This window comes from Dermacentor variabilis, chromosome 5, assembly GCF_050947875.1.
Source record: "Dermacentor variabilis isolate Ectoservices chromosome 5, ASM5094787v1, whole genome shotgun sequence".
Classification (NCBI taxonomy): domain Eukaryota; kingdom Metazoa; phylum Arthropoda; class Arachnida; order Ixodida; family Ixodidae; genus Dermacentor; species Dermacentor variabilis.
The window spans coordinates 80,285,196-80,294,059 of NC_134572.1; the positions used below are offsets into that span (position 1 = coordinate 80,285,196).

General features: G+C 43.8%; 1 long non-coding RNA gene across 1 annotated transcript; it reads left to right on the forward strand.

The window, feature by feature from the left end:
* Positions 1-227: 227 nt before the first annotated feature.
* On the forward strand, positions 228-8,487 carry LOC142582863 (uncharacterized). Its single transcript, XR_012828505.1, has 4 exons — positions 228-520; positions 2,412-2,457; positions 5,562-5,939; positions 7,999-8,487. It is a non-coding gene; the product is annotated as an uncharacterized LOC142582863 (long non-coding RNA).
* The last annotated feature ends 377 nt before the right edge of the window (positions 8,488-8,864 follow it).

Consider the following 8,864-nt stretch of genomic DNA (forward strand, 5'->3'; position numbering starts at 1 on the left):
TGTCCCGAAATGGCACGTTACGTATCCTCAGGTGCAAAGTGGGAACTTAATGCATCATTGTGTTAAGGCCGACAACACAAAAGGACATTTCTGAAAACTTTCATTGTGCAGTCTTTCGTGCTCCGAAACAAGTTGATGTTTGAATCAGATGTTCTAAAAAAAATTAGGTGACACATAGAGGTGCTTTTGTTGCGAGAACTTTTTCCATGTACTAACACGTAGCACATTGTGAAAACTGACCTGTTCATATAGCATGAGAGCTTGAATCTTGCAGTGGTCCTCACTTCGGTCGACAGAGCCAGTTAAACGTATTAAGCGTTAAGCATTCACCGCCCGAAAAACTATTTCTTCTGTGCTTCTAGAGTATTACACTGTTCACCACGCACGAGAAGCTTGTTGGAGCTACAAGACCATCTGATTCGGAGGTTACAAATTCAATAATATAAAGTACAGCTCTCGTTTGTTGAATCGACGTGCTAAGCTACATTAGGAATAGCGGTGAACTCTGTAGCTTGTAAAGGTAAGTTTAGTAGTGCTTGGCGGGTTTGAGCTTGCATACTTTCTTTTAGTTTCTTTTACCATATAGATAAGTATCAATATCGCACATTTGTATTCGAAACAGACGGCGCGAATGAGACTAAATACGTTATTTAAGCTCAGCGTATCAGAAGAAAAACTTTCTTAACGACAGTCGTCTGAAAACATGTTGTTCTCTTGTTCAACTCTTGTTGTGGTAAAATATTTGTTCTTTATACACCCAAAGTCAACTACGTGCTTGAATGTTTGAACTGATGTCATAAAGAGTCGCACTTTCACCCGAAAGGCGGAGCATCGATTGCGATAGCAAATTAGTGGACAGCTATACGAAGTAAGGATAGCAGTTTTATCGGCCGTATAAACTTGTAAACATAGGCATACTAACTAAATTAACGAGCATGGTGTCACGCGCGCGTTAGAACACATGAACATATCTCACTCGATGGCCGCGGAAACTCACTGTCAAAACTTTGGAGTGAGGAAGCGCGGCAGCAGCAGCGAGCGAATTGACCTTCGTGCTGCGTCTTGCATCAACGGGAACTCAGCCGCAAAAAAAAAAAAAAAAACAGCGTGTGGCAGAATGTATCCCTGTCGCAGGTGACTTTCAAGACACAGCGGTCCGGGAGGGCGCGCACGGCCCCAAGGAGGCCCGGAGTAGAACGCGCCCACCCTCCCTACCTTCCCCCCGGAACCTAGCGCATCACGGAAGACGGCGCGCTTCCTGCCTGCTTTCCTCCGTTGCGTGCGCGAGATTGAGCCGCGACCGTCGGCTCACCCTCGCACGCTTTGACTTGCACATACAACGTACGGCGCGCAGCGACAACTTTATTGCCCTTGCAATTTATATGGAACCCCACGGTGACGGCGACGAAAAAATGCACCTTGAGTGTTCATACAATTATTATCGCAATAAAACAAGCGGTGCTACGTGCACACTTGCGAGTCGGCAGGTCTGCCGTACGGTTTACCATCCATAGCTTATTGAAAATGAACCGCAAGTTTTTGGAAGACAGGAAGGAAAATAAGTGCTGTTTGTACGCAGATAGCCCGATTGTCAAGCTTCAGAAGGCCAGCAGCATTGAACTTGCGTCACTTAGTAGTCCTCACATGGTAGACACCAAGGCCGTAAACATTGAACACATAGGTGTTGTTGATAGGCCGACTGGGGCCATTGGATTTTTGCGCATGCATGAGTAGTGAAATCGTGCAATCTAGTCTAAAATCGTTCACATGCGCCCCATACCACTCGTCGACAGTCACATTTCTCGTAGGCCCATACTTATGGCGGGTTATTGAGCATACGCGAACTGGACGCTGAAATAAGTACATAAAGAGGACAAACTTCTCGAAGTTTCTACTTAGGTATAGTATGCATGCGTCTGCGCTTACTTCCGATAAGTATTCAATAACCTATTGCATGTATCGCATACTGTGAAGTTCTATACAGGATTTAGAAGGAGGGGCATGTACGAGAACAGTGTTTCAAAGGTAAATTAGTCTGTATCTTATTAACAGTACATGAGATTCGAAGTACGTCACAGTAACCACAAGCAAAGGGTCTAGTTATACCGAAGGTCAAAATCAAATAATGATATAGTTAATGCCTTCGGTTTATGGCACGTTAGCGATTATGTAATATGAATTGGTCATGGTACACTCTGCTGCAAATTATGTTTCTCTAAAAGTTCTAAAAACTGTCCACGCAGTGCTAGCTCACTTCATTGAATACATTTTGGTATAATGACAGAACCAGAACGTAAATTCATCTTGGGACGGCTTGCGATCACTGCGTTAATATCCGCCATTGGGGTAACGTCACCCAGCGGAGTTATAAAACTTGCCTAACTTATTTCAAACACTTCCATTGTTTGCAGATGAAAGGAAATCTGTTTTATCTGACTGCTTCTCTTTTAGTCTTCGGTAAGAACATTTATTATATTCTTGAAAACTTGAAGGAGTCGTTTGGGCTCTGCACAAAGTTGTTTTAGAACGATTACTATCTGCTAATGCTGAAGTGAAACTGCAATGACAGTGTTTGCATCTCAGGTCTTCTGATGCACAGGCGATTTCTAAACACTAATGTTCGGGATTTGTTCTGCAAATATACGCAATCAATTGCGCTTCCAACTTTTCAGTTCAAAGCAGCTAATGACGTCACCAGAACTGATAGAAGTGAACAGTTCATTTTATAGTGATACCGGTTATAGGCGTCTTGCAGCTGTGTTGTCGATGTCATTGTAGTCCGCGTTATAGCCGCGATACGGTAATGAACATCATGTAAAGTGTAATAATGTGAAGCATTATTGGGATCGATCGGCGATTTTCTTCATACGGTGGAACGGGTAGTATAACTGAATTTAGACCTGCAATGTAGTGCGAGTGAGCGCACACCTGTTTTGCGCACCTAAACAATAAATAGACACAAAACCTGTACATATGTATCTCTAAATCAAACAGACCTCTTGAGGGCACGGAAGAATAGGTGAATGCAATGAAAGTTAGCGACAACGGATTTTAAAGAAGCGCGTCTTCATTAGCCCGCCTTTATTCTAAAACAAATAAAACGCATTTCACGTGCTCTCATAGGAAGCGATTTGTTTGCCTTTCTACTGCAGTCATCAAAACTGTGATGTATAAAATTGGACTTCTATAAGCGCATTTGGGAGGTTGATGCCAAAGTAGTGGCGTGTAAAATTTCTTTAATGGCACCTAGGAGAGCGGAAGGGACAGCAGAAGAGACTTACATAAGCAGCGTTGTGCTGATAACAAACGTTGCTGGATCACCACGAAAATTGGATAGGAGTATCGATAAGACTTAGACAACGAGAGGAAGACGAAGATGAGTGCGTGTTCGCGTTGCTTTGGGAAGTGAGAGAAACCTCAAGGAGAGTTACAAGCAAGCTAGTAACACGATAAAGAGGGCGTGGTCTCTCTGTTTAGAGGAAACGTCGACAATTATAACTGGCGAAACAAATGGTTTCCTGCGTTCATGTAGGAAGCACTGCTACTCGAACTGGTAAATTCTGATACAGTACCAAAAGCACGCACAAGAAATGTGTCATTATGTATGCGTTCGCAAAGGGATTTCTCAATTTGAAGACCCGCGGCTACATCTACTTCAGTCTTTATAAGCCACTACTCACGCTTCTCAATGCTCCACCCGGCATGGCATCGTCGACCAGCGTATCAACATAAACGTGCCGAACTCCTAACGAAAACACATCAACACGTCAATATAGGACACTTTATTGTTGCAAGCTTGTAGTAATTTAAGTGTTGTCACCCAAACGCGTCTCAACGTGAACCCTTGTCGTTTTGCCATATCTTACGCAGATCCCACAATACATTTGGTATTCGTGTAATAAAGATTTAGTAGACATTTACTCACGATCAATGTGTGCACAAAGGCTTCGTATTAACATATATTCCCACATTGCATAGGGTCTGCAAACTTTTTGTCTTGTTATAGAAATAAAATAAATATCTAGAGAGCAGTCCACACCAGACTGTTTGAAACTTCGAGCACCTAGTCAGCTGATTGGTCAGGATACCTGTGAAGTGAAAGCAGACGAAGTCCGAAGAACAGTGGACTGTGAGATTGCCCTTGCGATGCGCAATGGGGTGTGGAAGACATATACCGTAAAATCCCGAGCAAGCGCCCCTACCCGTGGTCAAATACGACAACATAATTTACAAATACTCATCAGACCTGAATGAAATTGATACTGTGCGTGATTAAAAGGGTCGCTTTTCGATGTCGCTGTAAAACGCACTTTCGGTTGCAAAGAACTGCGAGATTTGCTTTCTCGTTTAACGTATGCGAATCCTGCACCACCATTGGGTATAGTGGGACAACGCAGGAGAAACGGCTCAGGCATGGCTGACACCTGCAGGTCGAACTCTGATTATAGGTCAAACTCTAATATATCTGCAAATGTTACGCGAGTTACTGTAGTGCGTCAACAAAAGTATGGTTGTCTGAAATAAGTTTAGTAGCATTCAGTTTCCAAGGAAACGAAAACTGCGCACATAACAGGAGGCCCACTTAGCTATTGTTGATCGTATACGTTCCTTCCCTTTCCGTTCGATAACCTCTCGCGGTGTTTCGAATTTTATGAGACGGGTGTGTGGGCGATTTTCTTTCGTTTGAGCAGAAATCGCATTGCAGTGATACGCTCATCGCATGGTAAGGCTTTGTGATCTGGCAGTCTTGATGCCATGAGGTGTAGCATACGAGTGTTATCGCTCAGTTGCTAGCTCTTCAGCTCACGCACTACGTGAGGCCTACAGTTCAAAGAACGTAGCACATCCGCCACCTTGGACGTGCGTGGCGCTGGCTAACACCCCTGGTTATAATTCTGTACACATACATGAAGCACCAAGAAAGTTGATAGATGGATGACAGCCGTGGTAGCGTGATTGCTGAAGAACCGCACGCGTGATGCGGAAGATGTGGACTCGACTCCCACTTGTGTCAGGTTATCTTTTTGTCCATTTTCGTGTTGCTATTTATTCACACGTTAAAATAAACGTAATGTGACAATTAAATATGATATTTATTTGCACGTACGAATCAAGCATAAAAATTCATTTTTTATATGTTTTCCTGGGTTTTACTGTGCACATTTTCATATATTTGCGATCCCAGTGATACCGCAGCATAAGGCTTTAGAACAATGTGTTTACCTGCCGTGGTTGCTTAGTGGCTATGGTGTTGGGCTGCTAAGCTCGAGGTCGCGGGATCGAATGCCGGCCACGGCTGCCGTATTTCGATGGGGGCGAAATGCGAAAACACCCGTATACTTAGATTTAGGTGCCCGTTAAAGAACCCCAGGTAGTCAAAATTTCCGGAGTCCTCCACTACGGCGTTCCTCATAATCAAATCGTGGTTTTCACGCGTAAAACCCCATAATTTAATTAAAAATATATTTCACAGCACTAAGCGCACAATTTCTGCGTTCTTTTCATCATTTCCATGCAGTAATTAGCCACATAATGATTTTCCCTTTACTATTTTTTTTCAGGCCATGCGACACCAGCCGTCAGAGAAGCCGACGTGCGGCAAAGCGTGCTTGACAGCCTCGGAAACAGTTCTATTCAACTGGAAGACATCAAGTTTTCTTTCAGGACACACTTTTTTGTTAAGTACAAATTTAGCCTTACTCAGGGTTTACTTCTATTACGCGTGGCCGAAGCACGAGATGCCGAATGCAGAACCGTGGTGACTAAACGCAAATACGTGTTGACTACCTGCTACTTCGATATTTCTCAAAGCATTGCGCTCTACTCTGTCTCACGGAAAAAAGGCGCATCCAATCTCGAGCAAAACTTCAATGCCAGCGCTACTGTCACGAAAGGCAGCGTACATGTTTCCATCACGCTAAAGCCACCCGGTTACAAAAGTACGTATCGAATATTTGTTATCTGATGTACATCTTTTAAATGATACTTCTGTTCTATTCAGAGAAGGGAAATTAGCTCGGGAGCGGCGTGAAAGCGACGATGCTAAGTGGGTCTTAATTCGTCACAAAGCTACGCACCGGCTATGAGGTACTCCGTAGAGTAGACAGCTGTAGATTTTCCCATTTTAGATTATTGTGCTCCGAAGCCATAGTACGTAGACTATTCAACATTCTATTCCGGCAGGAATTAATCTACCGAGGCGAGGAATCGAACTCTACTATGCGTGGTCGTAGCCGCTAAGCCACGACGGCGTATTAGTTTATAGTGTGCATTTTATATTGAAGGATGACTGGCGACAATGCCGTTGAGGGCAAATAGTGGCGACGGGGCCGCTTTAAAATTGGCGATATGCTTGCAAGGTTCAACGGATAATTCATAGCGGCTGATATTGTAAAGTGTGTGCCACTATAATGCAATAGCAGAGCACTAGCTATTTTTTTAGAGAAAACCTGTCTGCGTTTCCTCCTTGATCACTTCATACTGCTACGAGATGTAGTGGGAGTTGCTAAATTCTTCTAAGGAGAGCTCGTAGGCCTAGAAAAAGAAACAAAGCAGAGTAGAGGGGGCAGGCCGGCAACACGTACAAAGTCGAGGAAGAATTAGGGTGCGTGTGTTGGAACACATCTGCGTCCGGTAGGTCTGCCGCCTGCATCTCCACTTGAAGAATACGGCACTCGTGGTCCGCCCTCGCTACCGGGCAGGTTCAGATTTAGTGACAAATTACAAATGACCAGCCGGTCCGTCGGGGCTGAACAACGGGGCCGTGCTTAAGGGATGCGGTTGCGGTCCCCTCTCCAAGATGCGAGGATCGCCGGAGAGCAGCGAATCCAGACCGAATGAGCCCTACCAGGAATATATGAAGCCGAGACAATCAAGGAGGAATCCGGATGGTTCAGGACTTTTCGAGCCATTACGTATTGTACGAAGTTCTTAAACTCGGATAAAGTGCCTTCGGATAAGCTAACTTCTTCAATCGCTTCCATGAAGTTATCCAAGAAATTATGTCTATATCTGAAGATGATCGTTTTCGCGCGCTCCCTGCTTGTTTTAAGTTTCACGAAAATATACATAAAAGTGACAAATGTTAAGGGTGTTTTAATAGGAGTTGTCAATCGATGTTGGACACGCAGAAAGCCAACAGTTCTAGTTCCCGGCACCAACAGCAACCACAGCTCGAGCCTCTTGCCAGAGTGACGGTAATGTCCTCAGTACTGCGTGCATCTTCTTCACAACACAAGCTTTTTATATGCTGAAATATGATGGTAAAGAAAAATAACACACAAGGCACACAATATCACGGAGTCTGAGCCCACCTAAGCACGTCAATGAACATAAGGAGAGCAAGAATGAGTTATGAGTTGAGCATTGTGTCTATCGTGAGATGGAGGTGTTGGATGGGAGAAAAGTTGATGCGCTGAATCTGCGCAATGACTGATAGATGCAGAAAGGCATCCGCTGATATACTGATGATGCCAGTAGAAGAGCCGTAACAATTCATAAGCTCCCGACAGCCAAGCGAAAAATCTCAGCAAAGTATCGTCAGCTTCTAAAGCAATCGTCCGTGTTTTACTAAAGAGAACATGGTTCCTTAGGAGGGCACTCATATTCGGTTTATTGTAAGCTGAAAACGCCACTTCGACCAAGTTTGATTTAAATGCTAAAAAGGCCATGAATCCCAGCTTCGGCTGTTATACAGGCAATTACCATGTCATTTGAATGAAATTGCAAAACACAGCTGTTTTAAACAGCTGCTGAAAAATGCACATGCCATCGGTTGCTTTACATCGTACGGGTTAAATTCTGGTGACGACGTAGGCGTAATAAATGCGCTGTCTTGAATTCCGGGACACGATAGCGAATTCTTTATAGAGTATGTGAAAAACGGAATTACAAAGCTATTGCCACTGAAGCGTTGTGTGAAATGAGACCTGTCAGAAAAATGCGAGCGTGGGTGAGAAACATTTTTCCCTGACTACTCTCTTCTCTTTTGCTTCCCAGGTTATGGAGATCGTCTCACTGTGACAGTGTATGTAAACATGACAAGCGTTAGTATCAGTCACCCGCCGGATGCATTCGGTTCTTCGAAAGTTCAAAAAAAGTTTCAGAAAAAGGCCCACACTCATATCACAAGAAAGATTGTGGAAACGTTGGAAAAAGCCTTCAAGAATGTTGAAAATCGGCTTCGTGAGATCTGGAGAAAGTCTACAATGTCAACCTCAACCAATGTGCCCATTACCACGACGACAGGCGAAAGCTCATCTGATGCCACAAGCACTATTACCACAGCTACGACTCAAGAACTGAGCACCACCAGAAGAGACACTCCTGCAACAGACAAGAATTCAACAGAATCTACGTCTTCATCTGCGAGCATAAACAATTGCTAGTCAACGTCAATACAGCAATGAGCAGCGATGCTTGGGTAATGTCACCCTTATTCACGTCAGCGCCAGAATTTTCGGATAAAGTGATTGGGGTATTGCGGCATCATGTTTGCTATCTGTTTGAATATTAGTAACTGAGAATGTAGTAAATGATGTAGTTTTATGCCGTTACGACATTACTATTTTGGAGCAATGAACGAGCAACAATGTCAATACCAGCAATAACAGTAACAATAACAGCACGTAATCAGCGCAAGTACGTCAAACAACAGAACGCGGTTCTACTAAGCATAGCAACGTACTCCTTCAATTTGAACAAATATATTGTAATTACATTACTTGCTCTTAAGGAATGTAAATACTTTATCATGGTCATTTGTCCTGACGGGACAAACATCAGTTTGGTAAACCGCAGAGTGTGGTGGTACTTGGTGTGGTACTTGGTGTGTGGTCTGGTACAGAGTGTGGTACATGGTGTGG